Source organism: Lagopus leucura, unplaced genomic scaffold (genome assembly GCF_019238085.1).
Source record: "Lagopus leucura isolate 7727_CA_CO unplaced genomic scaffold, USGS_WTPT01 Super-Scaffold_100044, whole genome shotgun sequence".
NCBI lineage: Eukaryota > Metazoa > Chordata > Aves > Galliformes > Phasianidae > Lagopus > Lagopus leucura.
The window spans coordinates 1,324,511-1,345,388 of record NW_024962291.1 but is presented as its reverse complement, the minus strand read 5'-3'; the positions used below and the strand labels follow the sequence as shown (position 1 = coordinate 1,345,388).

The following is a 20,878-nucleotide window of genomic DNA, read 5'->3' as shown; positions in this document are numbered from 1 at the left end:
TTTTACTTTTTTTTAAATGGAATCACACCTGTAGAATTCAACAACAAATAGACTTTTTTTCCAAGTAGATGTGGAACAAATCAGAGAAAAATTGCTACTTCGCTTATATGGCTTGCAGCAGAGGCCTTCCTTATCCTAAAGCTTTTTGCAGGTAGCAGTGCCTATTTAGCTATGCTAAAACATTTTCCAGTGAAGAAGAGAAAAAAAAAAAAAATATATATATATATATATATATAGAGTATATATATATATACACACACATTTTGGTATTTGTGAGAATCAGCCACAAAGCACAGCTTTCCCATACATCAGCTGTTCTCTAGGTAAATCCAGTTGAATATTTTGCATTTACCCAGGGCTCGCATACATCTGAGAGTCTTAACCACATCCACTGTGCACAGCTAAGCATAGTAGCATGCAATTAGCTCAGGATTTATCAGAATAGGCTAAAAGACAGAAGACAACCATAACTTTGTTAGCTGGCACTTCTTGTAGCTTCCCAGCTATGTTCCTAAAGCAGGGCAGCTAACTTCCTCAGCTCTAACTGAATGGTACAAGAAAAGTAACTGGTGAAGGGTGCTCTTATCTGGGAAAGCTGAATGTGATTTATACAGCTTAGACATGGTAATCAATAAACAAAGCTGTGGTCAGAGGGTGGCAACTGAGCTTTGGCTAATCATAGTGGAGCATCTTCTATCTGACAGATCAAATCCTGAACAGGAGTCTCAGCAAGGGGCTGGATGCCAGCAGTTTCTCAGCAGTACGTGGAACAGTTTAGTGGAACGGTTGCTACTGAGAAAGAAATCTGAGTGACACATTCAGCATTGAGCTGGATGTTGCAGGTCTGATCACCTGGAGGTGGGATTCAAAACATACTCAGCAGCAGCCAGTTCAGGTGATCAAATGAGCTGCTGCTACTTTCTGGTACCAGATCCCTGGGAAAGGGCAGCCAGTGGGAAGCAGGCATAGAACAAAGCACGCACTGCGAACTGCTGCACACACCACAAGTCTACAAGGCATAACAGCATGCCATAGACATACATTACAGCACTCAGCAAAAAAAGAGAGGATTAAATGCAATTTCTTCTGACATATACATATGTACATACCCCTTTCTTCCAAGTGTTAGCCACCTGCATCAAAGTTCTTTGGATACAAACTCTGACTACCACAGTTGTGCTCCATCATCATGATTTTCCTGAAGGTTGTCTGCTTCCTCTAGGAACAATCAACTGATCAACTAAAACACAATACTTCTCCCACAGAATCTTTCCTCACGTACTTCTTTAGATCACCAAATCTAGCAAAACACAATCACTAAGGTGTTAGTAATAAGCACTATCACTAAGATAAAGATTCTAAAGGCATTATGCACCTCGCTTATTTATACGCTTGGAAAAAAGCCAGCACCTAAAAGGCAATAACAAATATATGACCATTTTCTTCTGCTTGTGCAGTCATTATCTTCTCTGAAGAAAAGAGAAAAAGCAAATTTTCAAAGGAATGTAAAAAATCAGAGCTACGTGGAGGTGAACACACTTATCATAAATGAAAAGCACCAGTCATTTTGTCATTTTGAATAAAATACTTCCATGCATTCTCTCAAATACTACTGTTCTACCATCCTTACAGAGCCTGGTATTTAAACTTTCCCTGAATTCCCTGGTGCCTCACAAAGATCCATCAAATGTAGCTTCTAGTCCTGCTTCACAGTTCAGCATTAACTCACGCACGTTCAACTCCTTGTAAACACTGTTTTTTCCTGAAAGCACTAATTTGCATCAACGATGCATCACTGTGCTGCTCAAGCACCATGGACTGGCACAGCACCAGCCTGTTCTGCAGAATGCCACAGGCATATCCCTGCGAAGGATTCAGCATCTGTATTTGAAAGCTATGGGTATCATTAGTTTGCATCACGCTGAGCAACTGAACTTGGAAATTCACAGCCAAACACTGGATGAAGCATTTCTTAAGAGTTAGATATGTGTAAAAATGACAACAAATGAGCAGACAAGCAACATCAAGAAGGTGGATAAAGAATGCAGGAGGATTTATAAACACTGCCTACCTTTCCCTCCAACACAGATAACGACGCACTGTCAAGATTTTCTATTAAACCTTTACAGCACTAAGATCTCAATGTGCTGGAAATAACCCAATGCAATGCATTGGAAAATTGTTAAGCCATAATCATTTTAGCTAAGAACATCATATTTATGACAGCTTCACCATGTTCATTACAACTTTGGCAAAAATGGAAAGCTTTTTACTCCCCATTTAACAGCTATTTTTGTCAAGGCCAGCACTGCTATACCAGAGTACTAGAAGCTCTGGCTGCATTTTAATCAGAACCAGTCACTCCTTCATTTTAAGCTGGAGAACAGAGTTGAGACTAGTTTGCCTGTCTGCTGTTGTGAATGTATAGAGGGCATCCATCTGCATCTGGAAAAATGCAATTCTACACGTGGCCTTTGCAACACACATTTTCTCCCAAGGCTACAGATTATCCAAGCAGGTAAAGGAATCCAGGAAAGCCAAGAGAGAGAAAATTCTCCAATCCCTGACTAATTTCTAATTAAGGAAAGAAATTAAATTTTTACCGAATTAGAGCATGCATAGCTCTTCTCACACAAACACAACAATGAGAAACGTTTGGCTAGCACTCCTTTTTCCAGCCACTCACTTCCCCAGAGCAGCAACTGTGACTGATGCCACTCCACTCTGACTGCAGGCTTCTCATCCCTGGAGCTACACTCTACTATAGTGACTAAAGCATCAGGCTGAGATTCGGATGATTATGATTCAAATCTTGGCTCTTACACAGCCACTCCTCTGATTTTGGGTGAATCATTTAACTGGTACTCTTCTCTGTTTCCAAACTACTCTGTCGATTCTATATTACCCTATCTACTTTCTGTCGTACTGTACAAATAGGGTTGGATAGCTGGGATACCAGAAATAATCTTGCACAGCATATAGTTCTGTGGAATCTAATTTCACTGAGCACAAAGAGTAATCAACGTTTTTGAAGCTGCCTGTGCTTTTGTAGTCTTCTACTGATGCTCATTCCTGTCACCTGCTAAGGTGATCATCAGAAATGGATGGCAGCAAGCTTTAGCATTATCACTGTTCACGTTCATATCCCCACCAAATCTATATTAAATCTTCCTGTAGGAGGAAGCTGTGGACCTTTCTTCCAAGATGAAGGAGGAACTCATTTCTGTAGTACGAGAATATACGTTACAACTACAATTCTTAAATCACAAGCATGACATGCAACTGATGAGAAGACGGTAAGATGAACATTTGAAGCACACTGATAATACCCTGACTCGAGTCGCAGGAAGATCATGACTGGCAAGGGTAGTTACCACTTGCCCAACAAGCAGCATCTGCAGAACATTACAAACTGTGGATCGCTTCTACCCCTACGCAAGGGAAAAGGGAAACAGAGGGAAACTGCTAGCTGCAGTCAAAGCTGGCAGCAGTTATCCTCTCCTGAAGTAGCTTAGCTAGTGGGGGTAGTGCCAACAGTCCCTAAGGTTACATTCTGTAAACAGAGTAAAAGGATGGGAACGCAACTGCAGTTCTATCCTTCCATTCCTTTCTTCTATTCTTTCTCAGCGGTGGAAGAGACAGAAAAATATCTGCTCCCTTCTTTTGCTCTTTCCTCATGTCCCTTCCTAATGTCTTTTATAACACCTTGATGTCTAACTATGGGCCAACTAATATGGAGCTGTTACTTAAAGAGATATTTCACATTACAACCGTGCAATAAAGAGAAAACTGCCATAAGCAGAACAAAATAAAACTAAGAAAATGCAAACTAGATGACCACTGCCATATTTTGCCTATTTACCTTTTCTTATGGCATCCATAATGGCTCTTACCAATAGCAACATCTACAAGAGATATACTTTCTTATCTCCCCCCCCTCTTTCATCCTGAAAATCAGTGATCAGTGTGAGGCACAGCTTGATTCAAAAAGGAAACCTTCCATACACCAAGATATGTCAAGGCATAGAAGAAAGGCAAGAAATCCCATTCACACCAAGAGCGTAGTCACTTAGTGGTTGAATTACCCACAGAAGGAAAAGAGACTTCCTCCTGAACAATTCCCTCCAAGAGCTTTTAGACGTCGGCTACTTCTGTGGCCTCATCTATGAAGTATAAACTTTTTGTCACAGGGACTTACACATTTTCTGAACACAAGACATTTACACTGCTTTACAAAAGGAGAGTCTGATTATTACAGTATAAGACAGGCAAAGGGATTATGGTTTTAAATGCATGCAGCAGGACTTGCTAAAGCTGATTCCTGAATAAAGCGGGTCACAGAACTTAAGATGCTGGCAGGATCCCCATAAGGAAATTCAACAGCATTATGGTAAATTCAACTGCCTCTTCTTCCACTCTTTATCTAAGGGTACAGCACCATGATCCCAAAACCCTGCTCCTTCATTATCTTTGCTGTGCTGTACATTAACACCTTAACTACATTGCCCCAGATAGGTCACAAAAAATGTTAAACTCACAAGGACACATTCTCCCCAGAGACAGACTGTAGACCACAGAACTAAATCAGTAGCCCATGTAAAAATCTAGTTTACTGTTGAGACATCAATTTTGCAAGTCAAGGGATCATTCACTTATCACGTTATGATTCCTTAGTTAGGCCCTTCAGTAGCTCTGGCCATGCTCCTGAGCTCTTTCTCTTCATGCCTTCTAAGATATCCTTTCCTGAATCCTTCCAGTTCTCTAAATGATCCTTCTGCATGCCCTCTGCTAACTCTCCTCAAGCTCTGTGCCTTTCAATTTTCTTCTGTAGTCCTGCTGGGCTCTCCTTTTTGTTCCTTCTCTTTTTCTTCACATTTCTTCTAAGTTGCAAATAATTTTCAGTTCTTCTCATGACACAAAAAATCACACCTCCTGTTCGAATTGGAATCTCAGCTTTTCTTATACTTTAATGCATGCGTTTTGCAATTGCCAACAAACTCACTATGACTAAAGCAGATACCTTCTCAAGTCTCTCCTGCCCATTATCTTCTTTCCTAACTGTTTGTAAATAACATCATCCTCCTGCTGTATCAGCCCCTACTCTGAATGTCATTTTGATCTTGGAGCTCACTCTTTACCCTTCCATCTTGTACCTAAGTTGTACCTCAACTTGGCAGACACTTTCCACACAGCATTGCTAATGGGCCAGTCATACCACTGTATCTGCAGAGATAAAACTCTCTTGACAAATGCAATCTTATTTTCCAGGTATTTATCCAAAATGCCACTTTAAAGGCCATTTCCCTACACTATCTCTTCAGTAACGTTATTTCTCTCTGTGTTAGCCCCTGCTCATTCTATTCTCTCTTTCCCATCAATAACAAGTTATATATGATTGCTACATTATCCGTAGTGTTACCACAACTCTCTCTCAACTCTTCTTCATCATCAGAAGATCAATTTTTTTTCTGTCATAGCCCCAGGGATTCTACCAGCTCTAGTTCATAGTTTGAAAATATTTTCTAACCTTTGTGTGGCTTCTACCTCCACTGAAGTCTGAGGAATGTGGAAGCCAAGATTTTGTCTTATGAGTAATTTCTGAAATCATTCAAACTATTCAAGTGCATGAAGTTGAGCACAATGGCTTGCTGGTATCACTATGTAAGCACAACCACCTTGGCATGACTCAAGCAGATAATATTCATATTACCAAAGCAGCCTATAGCAATCACATTATCTTAGTATGATTTATACCAGTTCATAGGACTAAAAATAGTAATAATAATAAAGACCACTCTTAGCAAAAGCATTTATGGCAGTAGAAATGCAATGTGTTAAGGCTGCTATCCATATATAAAAGTTCTAATAAATAAACAAATCCCAACAAAGCCCACTCACAATCCAAGCAACTTTGCTGACATAAACTGGGTGGGTTTGACTGAGTTTCTTTTCAAAGCAGATTTGAGGTGACACTGGTGCCCCATTGCTTTCTACCTGTAATTTCCTACCCATGCTGCCATCTGAATAGCATCTCTCAAAGCAGAGTCTGGGCTTTGTTAATTGAGTCACAATTAAAAAAATTAAGTGTCAAGGTTGGTGTCTCCAGTAACTTCCCTGTGGACCTCCCAGTGAGGCCTTAGATCTATACAGCACACAGAAGGGTACTCAGTAATAAATAAAATTCATAACTGAATACCTTAAAAAGATGAGAGGAAAGCTGTCTGCAACAGCATTTATAGATTTCCACCCGGCTAGAAGCCACTGCTGACACTTATGGTTAAGGCATGAGACAACTCATCCTGGTTTTGGTTTACCCCTATTTATTAGCTAGTTTCCCTTCTGACAACTTTCAGTGCCTCCCAGTAGCAACTTTGTAATAATATACCTAGAGGCGACATATGTGAATATATTTACCCTGTCTCACATATACACATTGAAGTACCACAAATCATATTAATACCATTAATTTTAAGTGATGACGCAAAAATCCTTCACAACACAGTATTAAGCCAGGATACACAAACTTCATTGTACAGAGACATTATCAGCCAGATGACAATGGCTATCTCACTACGTCACATCCATGTTTGTTTGTTTTCCCTCCCTTCTGAAAACACAGTTCATGAATGCTCAAGCCTTCCCTATAAATTAATTTGAAGTATTTACAGATTGCTAGTTAAGGCAGACATACTTTGGTAAAATTGAAGATTTAGTGTAACTCGCAGCTGTTACTAAATGGAAAGCATCTATTTTCAGATGCTGGACTGCCTTTGCAAATGTTTTCAAGGAGATACCCTTCCATCACCCTGGCACACCACAACAGAGATAGTTCTGATAACTGTTATCTCAAACACGCAATAATGAGGAAAACAAAATGTCCAACCCAAGACACAAGTAGAAAAGAATATTTTACCAAGGGGAATGGAGGATACTCACCTCTGCTTCTGCTGCCTGCCTGCTGCCTTCCAATAGATTCTATTGAAGCCTCTGTAAAAAGAGAAAAAGATGGAAAAGTAAGCAACTTAAAAACACCACAAATAAATAAATAAATAAATAAAAAGCTAAATAAAAGAATGTCAGACATATCTGCATATCTGTTTAAGATTTGTCCACCTGGATGACAGCACTGATGTGAAAAATACTTGGAAAAAATATGACAGTTTGGAACCAAACCCTAGTCTGAATCTGTATACCGAATACTGCATTTCCAGCTCTGTACATCTTCTGCTGTGTCCTACAGCCACACACAAAACACAAATCTCATGATGGGGTGGGGACCCAATACTTAAATGCCTGTGGCAGAGAGCGTAAGGCACCCCAAAGACATTGCTTTCTACACATTGCTTTTATTTTAGAGGTTTATTTAAATAGGCCACATCTCTGACTTTAAAGTCTCTTTGGCAAAAATCTTTCACCCTTCATGCACTGAACCATGGAAATCTCAGCTCAAGAAGATAAGTAAGAGAAGATGACACAGTTTGCTTTAAAAAAAAGAAAAAAGAAAAAAGCACATTTTTGCCATATAATAAATAACTACTTAAAATAAAAGCCCACCCATGCTAAGGAATACCTCGGTGAAAGGAAACTGCATTTAAGTGCTGCTTTTCCCACTCAAAGGTTTTCAGACCGCACTGCCACGCTTACACGTGTTGGAGGCATACAGTTAGGAAAGTTTCCTCCTTTTTAAGAAAACACAGTGACTGGAAACTAAAATTAAATGCAAGAGGCAGGTTGGCTGTGCTGGGAGCAGGATTCCCTGCAGGAGGGCAAAGGGAACACTGCTGAGAGCTGTGGGAACAGACTGGAGGCAAGGGGCCACGAAGGAAGATCTGTGTTTCTCATGGGCTTGGGACAGAAGGGTTGCACCGGAGGTCAGAAAATCGGAGCGGCCCAGTACAGGTCAGGGCCCACACAGGAGGGCCAACAGCAAGCTCCGATAGGATAAAGCTATATACCACTCTCCCTGAGGTGTTGGAGACCCATCTCTGCCCCAGCAGCTCAGAAGCTTGAACTCCCCTGTGTATTGCAAAGCTCAAAGTACCGCCCACATGCCCAACTCAGGGCCATGCCTCAATTTGGACATATAGCATTTGGGGGCCGCCTGCTCCCAGGCTCCTGGCCCCTTCAGAGGCCTCCAGCCTCAGCACCACCTGCCAGGGTCAGGCTGCACTTCTGCAGCAGCTGCTTTCAGTCGTCCTACCAAAGCAAGCCTTCGAGCACACTGCCCATCCCACCTTACCAACCTCCACCCTCAGCTCCACCATACCCACAGCCATCACTGGACCTGAATACCTGGTCATAAAAGCAGGCCAGAGGCTGCTCAGGGGTAGGCTGGTGTCTGAGTGGCCAGGCATGAGAAGCAAGAGAAGTTAGAAGCACCACAGTTGGCAGCATCAGCAACACAAACCTTCCCTGCTTGTCTGCCTTTGGTAAAGGATATTTTAACCTTGGGAAGCATAACCTCTCCGTCAGTCAGACATGGCTGTCATACTGCTGTCCAATGCATAGTAAAGTAGAATGAAGAGCTTTTGCTGTTATTTTCAATCTGTTCTAATTAGCAGACTATACATTCCTCTGCTTTATATCTGCTTCATTCAAGTAGACAGGTCAAACATACAGTTGACTGACCACATCTAGCAAAAACCTTTTTTTCTTTTTAATTACTCACTATAGCTATTTTGCATGCCAATATCACTAAGAGACCTGATGTTGTGCATCCCTGCTTGGATATAAATAATATCCATTTCCCCTCAGAAGTTGGCTCAGTGTACCCAGAGCAAGTGCTGTCAAATCAAATCATCTACCTCCTCTATGACAAACTACCCTATTGCTGTCTGTACTCAGCCTTCTGCCCCATCAACCTTTAAATACTCTTTTACATTTAAGCATTCTTATTTTAAGAGGATAAACACAACGATGGAACTAATGCAAGCACATGCATGAACATACTCAGTAAAGACTGAAGTGGAATCCACCTGTCAATTTTGGCAAGAGCGAATGTAAGCATGTTGCATTTTGAAGAGACACTGATTTTTCAAATTGTTTATATAATTGTTTATACAATGCAATTTGTTTATTCTTGTTTATTCTCATTCATAAACAAGAAAGACATACTATCATAACAGTTGCAAGCTTTTATACCTGAAAATGCTTTTTTGCCCATATGAACTACATTTTCTAGTAATTATACTGGCACTATAAAGGTTTGACGTAAGCAGAGAATATTCTTTTTATTCTTAACTTCTTAAACATAACATTTGTTTAAAAATCACCATCGGCAAAAAGATTTTACATACAAATTACTAGAACAAATTTCAGAGCTAAAAAACAGCAACTTTCTTTGTACTGAACAAGTAGAGACTAAATACAAGCATCCTGTTTTACCTACCACAAATTATACAAATGTCATGGTTCTACGTTTTTTGTTTGTTTTTTTTTATTTTGGGTTTCAGTATTCCACATCAAAACATCATGTAGTGTACGGGGCGTTGAAGTGTCACTGCCCCAATTCCAGGTGCCTATCCCTGTACATTACAGCAGTCACGGGATCTGGCCCTTCCGGGTGGGGGGGGCGCTCTCTTGCTGCCTTGTAGTGGGTGCTGGAGGGTGCTTTCCTAGCCGTTCCAAGCTTTTCAGGTTTGAATCGGTCCCGGGAACTCTCTCTCTCATCTTGTCTGATTTATTAATCTCAATTTCAACTAAATTGTATATATTGTGTTATTTTGTATTCCGATATTATAGTAAAATAAGTTTTCCTCCATAGATTGTTGCCGCTGCTCTTTTCCTCCCTTCCTTCCTTCCCATTTTTGTGGGACTGGGGTGGGGGGGGAGGGCAGAGGCCTGTCGCCCCTGTCACGGACATAGATTGATCTGGTCAAATCCGTGACACTAAGAGACTAAATACAAGCATCCTGTTTTACCTACCACAAATTATACAAATCTAACATTCATAGATTCTGGTATGTAATACAGATCTCCTCCTGTCTGACTGCTGTCCAGACTCTGTCCTGTTTGGCACTTGCAGTCTGGAAGATGCCAAAGAATGCATAGGAGTGGCATCCTGGAGAAGTCATTGTGCTTTCAGGTTCTGCTGAACTTCACCAAGTTAAGCACAGTTAGCTAACAGATTCCCAGCTCCATACTGTTGCTCTCATCTCCACCTCTGAATAAGGAAATCAAGCCTTCCTTCGCTTGTCAGGGTGAACAGGCTTCTTGCTCTGTAACTCATATGGAGAAGGGGCCAATCAGCAGGAAAAACACTAATCACAGAATTGTAGGAATTGGAAGAGACCTGTGAAGATCACCCCCTTGCTAAAATACATTCCCTAGAGTAGGTTGCACAAGAAAGCATCCACACACTTCTTGAATATCTCCAGAGAAGGAGACTGCACAACCTCTCTGGGCAGCCTGCTCCAGTGCTTTGTCACCTTCACAGTAAAGAATTTTCTCTCGTGTTCAGATAGAACTTCCTGTGTTCCAGCTTCTACCCATTGCTCTTTGTCCTGTCACAGGGCACTGCTAAAAAGAACCTGGCCTCATCTACTTGACTCCTGCACATGAGATATTTAGGAGCATTGATAAGATCCTCCCCTCCCCCAGTCTTGTCTTCTCCAGCCTCAACAGTCCGAAGCCTCTCAGTATTTCTTCATACAGAAGATGCTCCAGGCAGGCCCTAATCATCTTTACAGCTACTTGCTGGACTCTCTCCAGAAGTTCCCTGTCTTTCTTGAAATTAGGAGCCCAGAACTGGACTAAAACCAGCATTCTTAGAAAACTCTCCACTCCTTAAATTCCACAATTGAAGTCACTGATAAAGCTGAGGAAGACAGTCAGACATTTGTATGACATAAAGTTTGGTATATAATTAACAGAGCAAGAGAAAGCATTCAAAACCAAATGTATTCAAATCAGCTCAGCCACTTCCAGCAAGAGGTATGCAGAGCAAACCCTGACCTTCCTTTCAGTCAAGATGATTCAGGTTCCCAACATTTCTAGAAGTGCAAATTTCTCTTGACAGCCATAAACTCATCTGAAAAGTGACAGAAATTAAAGAAACGTAATCTGTCACTCAACAGGGTTTTATTTTATGTGATAATGTGTTGATATATATATATATATATATATATATATATATATATACACACACAGTAATGAAAAGCGTATTTTGACATTTAAAGTCATCCCATTTAGCTGTGCCACAAAACCCAAGCTGTCAGGAGACATGGGGGGAGTGTAGCAAAGTTTTTAGTTTACAGCAATTTCTAATTAAGAAATGAACCTTAATTTTTACCAAATGAGAGCATGCATAGCTCTTCTCACACAAACACAACAATGAGAAACGTTTGGCTAGCACTCCTTCTTCCAGCCACTCACTTCCCCAAAGCAGCAACTGTGACTGATGCCACTCCACTCTGACTGCAGGCTTCTCATCCCTAGAGCTACACTTTACTATAGTGACTAAAGCATAAGGCTGGGATTCGGATGATTACGATTCAAATCTTGGCTCTTACACAAACACTCCTCTGATTTTGGGTGAATCATTTAACTGGTACTCTTCGCTGCTTTGAAACTGGTTTGTAGACTCAATATTACTCTATTTACGTTATGTTGTGCTTTACAAAGGGTGTTGGATGGCTGCAAGCTTTAGTGCTATCAGTATTCATGATCATATCCTCACCAAATCTGTATTAGGTCTTCCATAGGAGGAAGTTGTAAAACTTTCTTCCAAGGTACATTCTACAGGAATTAAAATGGAGGAGGAACACATTTCTGTAGTATGAGAATTTACGTTACAACCACAAAACAGCAAAAAAAGAAAAAAACAACCACCACACAGAAAGTGTGGTGAGAAGTGGATAGCCACTGCCACATTTTGCCTATTTACCTTTTCTTATGGCATCCATAATGGCTCTTACCCATAGCAACATCTAAGAAGAGACATTTCCTCCCCCTTCCCAAAACCATTCTGAAAACCAGTGGTCAGTGTGAGGCACGGCTTGATTCCAAAGGGAAACCTTTTAGATTGAAAGATGTCAAAATACCAAAGGAAGGCGAGGAATCCCATTCACACCAAGAACTTAATCACTTAGTGGTTGAATTACCCACAGAAGGAAAAGAGACTTCCTCCTGAACAATTCCCTCCAAGAGCTTTCAGACGTTGGCTACTTCTGTGGCCTCACACATGAAGTATAAACTTTTTGTCACAGGGACCTCTATGTTTTCTGAACACAAGACATTTACAGATGCTCACACCTTGCACCGTTTTACAAAAGGAGAGTCTGATTATCACAGTACAAGACAGGTAAAGGGATTACAGTTTTAAATGCATGCAGCAGGACTTGCTATAAGCTGACTCCTGAATATAGTGGATCATAAAGCTTAGGGTGCTGGCAGGACCCCCATAAAGGAATTTAATTGCATTATCATAAATTTAACTGTCTCTTCTTCCTTTATCTAAGGGTACAGCACCATGATCCCAAAACCCTGCCCCTTCATTATCTTTGCTGTGCTGCATCTTAGCACCTTAATTTAGCCACATAAAGGTGCATGGGTTGATGTTATAGACTAGGTCTCTTACAGATCAAAACTACTCCTTTCTCTCAGGAGGGAAAATATTTTCTGCTGTGCTTGTGAATCTCCATCATTTTCATGCTCAAGTTTCATGGTGCCCCATTGACAGTCACCCCATCCACGCAGTGGAGCAGCAAACACAAGCGTTGAGCCCACAGGTGTTCAAGCTGGCTCCTTTGTTGATACCAGTACTTATCACAACTCTTCAGAGCTGTCTGAAGACACTTGGACAGAGTGATATTTTCACAAATCAGGAGCCACAGTCTAACCCACCAGCAGAGATTGCACTCTATGGAAAGCACACAATATTTTCTGTATGGAAATGTGACTTTTACCTCACAGACTGCAGCTTGAGATGACAAGCCCCATACAACAACAGCATATCAAGAAGTCTCTGCTTGTCACCCTTTAAGCCAACAGAAAGTAACAGATCTCCTTTGTCAGACTTGAGTTGTCTCATTGCAAATTACATCTCACAAAGAGAGAAACAAGAGAAGACATCCATGGAGAAATGAAGTAGGTTTGTTTGTAGAATGGCTTTTGTTCCACACAGACATATGGAAACACAAGATAAGCGTGTCTATTACTACCCAGAGACTATAGGACACATTGCACTCCAAGTACAGGCAGAAGTCCCATTAATGCCAACAGGTGCTGCATATGCTCAGCCAGAGGAGAACACAGCTGCTGCACATTCAAAGCAGTGCATATAGGCAGCAAGCACTTGCAATCTACTTCACTTTTGACAACTTCAGGGCAGTCTATTACTGCATTCACTTTGAGAAAACAAAATGGATCAGAAACACATGTGCTGATTAGTTGAAACCACTCACGTGTGAGTTCTGCAACTGCCACAAACTCATCATGGCTAGAGCAGATACCTTTATTTTTTTCCTCAAACCTCTCCTGCCCATTATTTCTTTCCTATTTCTCAGAAATTGCAGTTAAAACACAAGAGGCAGGATACACACATCTACAAAGGACAGTCAATTATTGGTAGTCCTCAACCTTTGACATAATTTAGACTTTTTTTTCCCTAGGACTGGGAGACTTACATAAAACACCCACCTGATAAAAACTAAACTCAGCATGCATACATATTTACATAAGTCTGGATTTATGCATGGATACAGATACGTATATCAAACTAAAGAATGCATATTTTTTCCCTTAAAAAAAAAAAAAAAAGCCTTATTTTTACTGCTGAAATTGAAAAAATGATAGTCCAGGAGAAATAAAAAGCTTCACGGTAGACTATGACTCTTCACATTCTTACAGAAACATAGGTAAAACATGACATTAAATATACATTGAGGACTAGAGGAGATTTACTTAGACGTGACATCATCTTTTGGCTTCTCCTGAGACTATTTGGAAGAGTGATTACATGATTTAATACTTTCCTCAAAATTACTCTTATGAGATGGCAGTAGTGAAAGTATATATGTAATGAAGATAAAGAGGTGACTACATTCCCAATTAGACACCAGCATTAGATCTCTGCAACATCAAGGGTATGAAAAGAAATCACACACTAAATTTTTAAGTACAAAATATTGTCAGTGCTGGACCAAAAATACCAAACTTACTGCTCACATTAAAAGATTAGCTCTCTGAATTGGTAAGCAAGACCACTACATTTGTTTCCACTGCTTTACCTACTTTACAGCACCATATTACTACCTATTTCACTGGAATTATATTAGTACCAAGCTTGGTAATAATAATAATGTAATAAAAGAGAATATATGTATTTTTTCCTGGTTAAAACAAGATATCAATGGGAGACAATGAAAATGGACCATTGTGCTGTAATCTTTGCAGTTGTTTTAAAAAAATTAGAGCTCCCTTTTAAAAGCACTTTATCTGCTTAAATACTCTGTCTGCACGTAAACCAGTCCAGTCAATGTGATGTGCAGGAAACATTCTGTATGGTACTAAAACAATGAGAGAGGGGCACAGAACCTACAAAGTGAGGAAGTAGTGGTCTAAAACCAAAAAAATAACTAGTATACTCTTCAGAGGAGCAGAAAACTGAGGTTTCTGAAAGGGAAACCATATTGCAACTAAATCTAGATCAGCATCTATTAATGGGAGTTTAGGAAGCAGAGGTTGCTGATAGCATATTACCAGCATTTGGTATTTTTAATGAATGTGGGACATGTGAGGCAATGCATATGTGTGTTTCTATAGCACGGCTTTTTCAGAAGGGCTCTACAGTTATTTTCTGATATTTATCTTACTCCTACAGTAAAGCTCTATTTAACATTAGTAAAGTTGCTTTGTTCTACTTTAATAGCATTTTTCTTTATTATCAAAGACTGAAAAATACACATTTACATTCACCAAATGCACATCTGTTTCTTAACCTACACTAATGGAAAACTTATCTGCTCTACTATTCTTCTCCCACAACCCATTGTAAATATTCAGGACTTCAATAGTTACTATTCAGCCCTCAAGTTCAATACACACAAAAGGAGTGCACTCTACCCCACAGGATTCTAGGAATAACACTGTGTACTTTATAGAGGACAATCTTTCATTGCAGCAATTCACAAAGCTTTACAGACACCCATGAAATTCCACAGCTCTATTTATTAACATTTTAAGACAGAAGAAAGGAGTTACAATTGACTCAAGGGAACAAGCCCTACCTTTCAGCTTCTCATGCAATGGATCAGACCATATTCCAGAAGTTATTAGCTCCATTTATTCTACAGAGTCCAATACTGCTGCCTTTTAGAAAATTGAGAGGGATTTGTAAGGCCGTATGGGCCATACACATTTTTAAGCCCTGTGATGTCACTGAAAACCTTCTTTATTTCATTGCAATTGCTTTATGTCTGCATAAAAACTACATGGCTGCACGTGACATGCCTATTCCTGGATTTTAAGCATGCTAGCAGCTATGGACTCCAGTTCTTCCTCTGCTGAAAGCAGAAAACCTTATAAAAACAGCCTAACAGGGAATAACTTACTCCAACATAAATATATCCATCTGGTCCTGTACAATGAAGTTTATTCTTTTCATAACCTTTACTTACATTTCTGCATGTATTTCTTTTTATTGTGGCTACTGAAAGTCATGGTCTACAACTGCCTCTCTTGCTGAGATCTCCTGTCGCTGCAGATAACAAAAACAGCATTTTTGATCTCAGCTCCCAAGCCATGTGCTCTCCAGGCATCTAACAGGAAGAAATTTTTTAAATATGTCTCAGGGGTCAACACCAGAAAGCACAGCATGACTAATGAAAGTGATCAAACTAATAGCAGAAGATTATCACATTGAAAAAAACAGGACATTTGTCATCCTACACAAGGGGAAAGGCCCACTTCCTACCTGCCCTACATCCTTTGCACGTTGGCACTTCTGCCAGCCAGGATTCCTGCAGCTGCTTCCTTGGCAGATCTTTCCTCCACCTCAGGCAGTTTAGCCTCTATTTCTGCTTGAACTCAGCCTTGCAGAAAGCTTTGGAATGCAATGCTTCCCAATATACCTGTTCCTCTTCCTTTTTTCCACTGTCTTGTTCCCATTCTGATTTTTTTTTTTCCTTGACTCTGCTTGGATCTCTGTGAATCTTTCTCCAACTTATCCCAGTAACATTCCACTCTACTCTTTCAAAGTTAGACAGCAGTTAAACCACATCTATGTATCTGTCACCACCTAATGCCTTTTGGCACTTAAAATCAGCAGGAGAAGCACTCACCTTGTAAAGGCCAGCTCCTAAATAGTGATAAAGCAACTGTTCACAACAAACTTACTGTCTTCATTAAAAAAGTAAAGCTTCATCTGCTCACGCAGTTACTTTTTTCTCCTGTTGCGTAAGACACACAAATGCCACTGAGCCTTCCCTCTTTCCTCAACAAGTCTCAGCCTTCTGTCAGTTTATTATTCCTCCTGGCAAAAACCTACTGTGCCCCACTGCATAGTTTCCATTTCCAGAATGTGACACTGCTTAGAGCCCCCCAGTCCCGTATGTAAAGTTTGAAACCTGCTTGCAGCTCATTGCAGCACTTACCTAGTCTCATTCTTTCTATTACTATAATAAATAGAAGTGTAACAGCTACAAAAAGATTTTACAACTTTTCTTTGTAGTCTCATTTTAGCTGCATGCATATTCACACTATTTTCATCCAACCCAGTATGAAGAGCCACGAGTAAAAGTGAAATTACACATTCCCAGAGGGATCCCTCTTTTGCTTATTACTTCCCTCTTTTAATGCATTTATTAGAGTTCCTGAATTAACAGTGGCAGATGCATGGAAAGAAAGAAAATTTTAATTTTGTAGATAATACTGGATTACAATACATTAATATTACAGAAAAACCCAAAGCGGAAGCACTCAAGGGACATAAGAGCAATTAACGTAGTTAGATTATTTACCTAACTCTGACATATTGGTAGGCCATTCAGAAGCAACTGGAATTGTGTTTACATAGGCAGAGCTATTATGCTTCTTCAAAATCGTAGACAAATATCCTGTTCAGGATTCAAAGGAACATCAGTTCCCTCAGGCAAAGGAAAATATAAAATCATATACTGAAATAGCAACTTTAAACAGATCTTCTCCACTAAGAAGATTCCACTGTGGAATTCCTCCACTGTGGGCAGGGGGAAAACATTAATAAGGATATGGTGCAAAGATTCAACTCTCAAGAGATTCATAATGTGGGTATTTTGAAAGAGATTCTGTACCAGTTAAGAGTAATAGTTATTTATTATATTCTTCTATCACGTTCCAAAACAAGTATTTTCAGGAAGAAATAAGCTGAATGTGGGCATAGATGTCATCTCAAGTTAAAAATGTGTATTTATTTATACAAACAGAACTGTGTAACTACTGGGGAAAAAAAATCCAAATATTAAAAAAAAACAAAGTTACGGTTATGGTTAAGCTTTTTAGTAGTGCTGGGAAAATCAGCAAATGCCTCATTGAAACGCAACGTCAACGTGCAACTCATAGAGGTGCCTCATGGATATTACCAGTGTGGATCAAAAGCCCTAACTTCTGTGCTTTGAACACAGCTACAGCCTAAAGCATTAGAGCTAAAAGCACCCAGCAACACTGTCCAGTTCTATCTTAACAAGCAACGATCTTCTGGATGTCAGAATCTCTCTAAAAAAATTAAGCTGCTATTTTAAAACATGGGATTCACAGGTGTGTAGAATTCAACATGTTCAAATGAAGTCAACAATGATGCTAAGCATTTTATAAGTTCTTTGCTGCAAATTAAATAGGCCAAGCTGACTTCAAGTCCAGTCAGATGACGTCTGCTGATAGCTAAAGGAACGAATATGCAATCTCACACCAGCAATATAAATACTAGAAGCCAAGTTCTCACAAAACCTCAAAGCTTTTTGGAGCAACCAAAATCAAACCTCTCCAGCAATAAAGGCAAAGCATCTTCAATTGCAAGCAGAGAACAAGTTGTTTAGATGGATTTAATTTTTAGCAGGAGTTCTGGTTCAGACTGCTTGCTTTGCCATGTTGGACTCTATCAGGAGATTACAGACTTGGCATGGATTCAGTAACAGCTGAATCTGGGCTTCATAGTAGCCCAAGCAAGGAGTTTGGAACGTCTGTATAATTAATAAGAAACTAATAAGCAATTCTGTATTTAATCTTTTTCACTTGAAGCTCTTGGAGTTCTTCAGAAAAATTAAATCATTAACAATCTTGTAAGAAGATATGTGCCTCAAGCCACCAAACTCTATGGATTATTCCAGACTTCAGAGTAACACTGAGTAATGTCATCATCATTTACATGGAAGCTTAAAGCAGAAACTTGTAAAACTACCACTAGTCATTTTTAAGTATGTATGACTAGATCCTAGTTAAGGTATCTAGCTGAGAATTTTAGTCCAGACATTACACTTCCATATATCTCACCTGATATATATCTCCATATATCTCACCATAAATGCCCCTGATACTGTGAAATACAGCTGAAACAGTTTGTCTGCCATACACCTACTGTAGGAAAGGAATATTGTATATGCAGGATTCAAACATGCCACCTTCCTATCCTCTCTTCCTAACAATTCCTACTATGATATTGTGCTCAGCAATAACACTTCAGAGAAAAGAGGAAGAAAGCGAAATTAGTGGTTATGGCATTTGTTTTCCCAAATAACTGCTTCATACTCTGAGGTCCTCATGCCTTAGATGGCAGCTAAGAAATCCGCCTATTGATGAGAAGTAGTGAATAAACTCTTATTTTGCCTCAGTGCAGCTTTGCTTCACTTTGTAAACTATCTTCCTCTGAACCCACAAGCGTTGCTTCTTCCAATCCCCATTCCACAGCAGGGGCAGCATCCATCTGGTGGGTGCTTAGCTGCTGGCCAGAGTCAGCCTGCCACACATTCCAACCATGTACTGTGACTGGACTACACTGGACAATATAAATTTAAATTTAATGGACTGGATTTTTTCTTGTAGTAAAAGACCAAGGAAACGCACACAAATGTATTTAAGATGTCCCCATAAATCTGCTTGCTCTTTCCACTTCTTCTCCTTATTCTGAACGTTGCAGCTCTTGCTTACTTCCCACTACGATTCGATGGTTTGTTTTTATACTATGATCCCGGTTCAAACTGACTGATGTTCATTGCCGGATGCTACAGTGAAACTATGAAATCTCTTATTTCTGTTTCAGTGCCTATACGGAGCAAGCTGGAAATGAAACTTTTTCACTTTATTTTTAGCCCTCTTTCGTTTATATTATTCTATTCTCTATTTGGAAATTGTGCTACACGGTTTGAGTTGAAATGCAAAAAGTGAGGTGTCCTCACTTTCTCAGATCAGCCAAAAAGGAAGAAATCCAAACATTTGTTTTAGGCAAAGAAATATAGAAATCTCAATTACACACAGCTTCACAGATCACTGAGTCTCATTATGTCAAAGGCAGTTTTCTCCTTGGTCTCAAACATGTTGCTATTATTTTATTTTGGGAACAACTGCCTCTTTTCCTTTTCGGAAGTAAAAATATAGTTCTCATAAACAACAGCAGAAGTAATACATCACTTGCTTTTTCATATACAGTTGCAAACAGTTTAAAGGGCTCAACTTACTAAAATTGTATTTCCTTTTGCTAGGAAAATCATGCCTCTTTAAAAAGACACAGGTGAAACACTGAAAAAAAATAGATTTCTGTTTATTTATTTTAAATCTTACCTTTGAAGCCCTCAATTACATTAAAATTTGTTAATTCCATCATATGCCTACTTGAAACCCTCTATACAGAAGTGCTGCCATGAAGTGACCTTGGAAACCCAGCATTGAGACTTCTAATTCACATAACTCATTCAAAACTTTTAACTGGTAATAATGGCTTTTTTTTTTCTAATCTATCTGAATGTTTATTATTTTTTTTAACTATCTGAATAATGACAGGCTCTTGGCAGCCTGAGACTAAATTTTTATTTCCAACTGAAAAATTTCCCCCATAAAAGGTGCCCGTGAGTGTATCAGCCAAGTTACTCATTAGAACTCAGCTCCTCTATCACAACAGGGTTTAACAAACAAGCAGAATTGAAGCAGTGTTTTAATACCAAAATAAAAAGCAGGAATAAAAACAGATTTAATGGCAACTCTGTGCACTACCTTACCCAAAAGTATTAAACCAACTGAACTAGACTTCATGCTACAGCTATGTAGCCATGTAGGACACTGGGGAAAGCTAAAAATTAAAACAGCAAGGCCAGTTAGTAAAGCAGTCAGCAGGATGTAACTTGGCATCCATTACATGGGTTTAGCCTCAGTGAAGTCAATTGCTGAGAGTCAGAAGCGACTCCAAAACATCATTCTAGCCATCACTTTTTGGTCTTGTTTTTATCACCTGCCTGAGTCTGTACTGTCTCTCAGAAATTCTGGCACATCCATTTGCAGCCTTTCCTGTTCCTGTGCTCTGTCACATGGAGCTGATACAGAAGCAGAATGCACAACTGAGATGATCTTCTCCTGCTGTTGAACATTCAGCTCTAATTCTAGTAATAAAACAGCTGACATCTTAAGCCACTTCCAATCTCTTTCATTAACCTAATGTGAGGCCCTGTAATGAGTCAATTTGAATCAATCACCTCAACCCTTGCTGAAGACCAGGGAGACTTCTTTCCAGGGCAAACAATTCTTGGTTTACTTATCAATTGTTGGAGAACAAGAACAGTGATATTCAGCAGCATTTCTTTCAGCCATCAGGTAAGAGGGGCTGAAAAGTCAAAATATGCAATGCAAAAAAGTCAGTGACAAGTGATAAAGGCTTTCTTCTTCAATGTAAAATAGTCTTGCTGTTACCACTGAGCCT

At 39.7% G+C, this 20,878-nt stretch overlaps 1 protein-coding gene across 5 annotated transcripts in view; it reads right to left on the bottom strand.

The window, feature by feature from the left end:
• The window catches only part of TSPAN4 (tetraspanin 4), a 397,360-nt gene that overhangs the window by 224,757 nt on the left and 151,725 nt on the right, over positions 1-20,878 (bottom strand). For all 5 annotated transcript variants that reach the window (XM_042884548.1, XM_042884552.1, XM_042884549.1 and 2 more), the window contains one exon: positions 6,937-6,987. The gene's annotated coding sequence lies outside the window, so the exon portion shown is untranslated. The remainder of the gene's footprint in view (positions 1-6,936; positions 6,988-20,878) is intronic.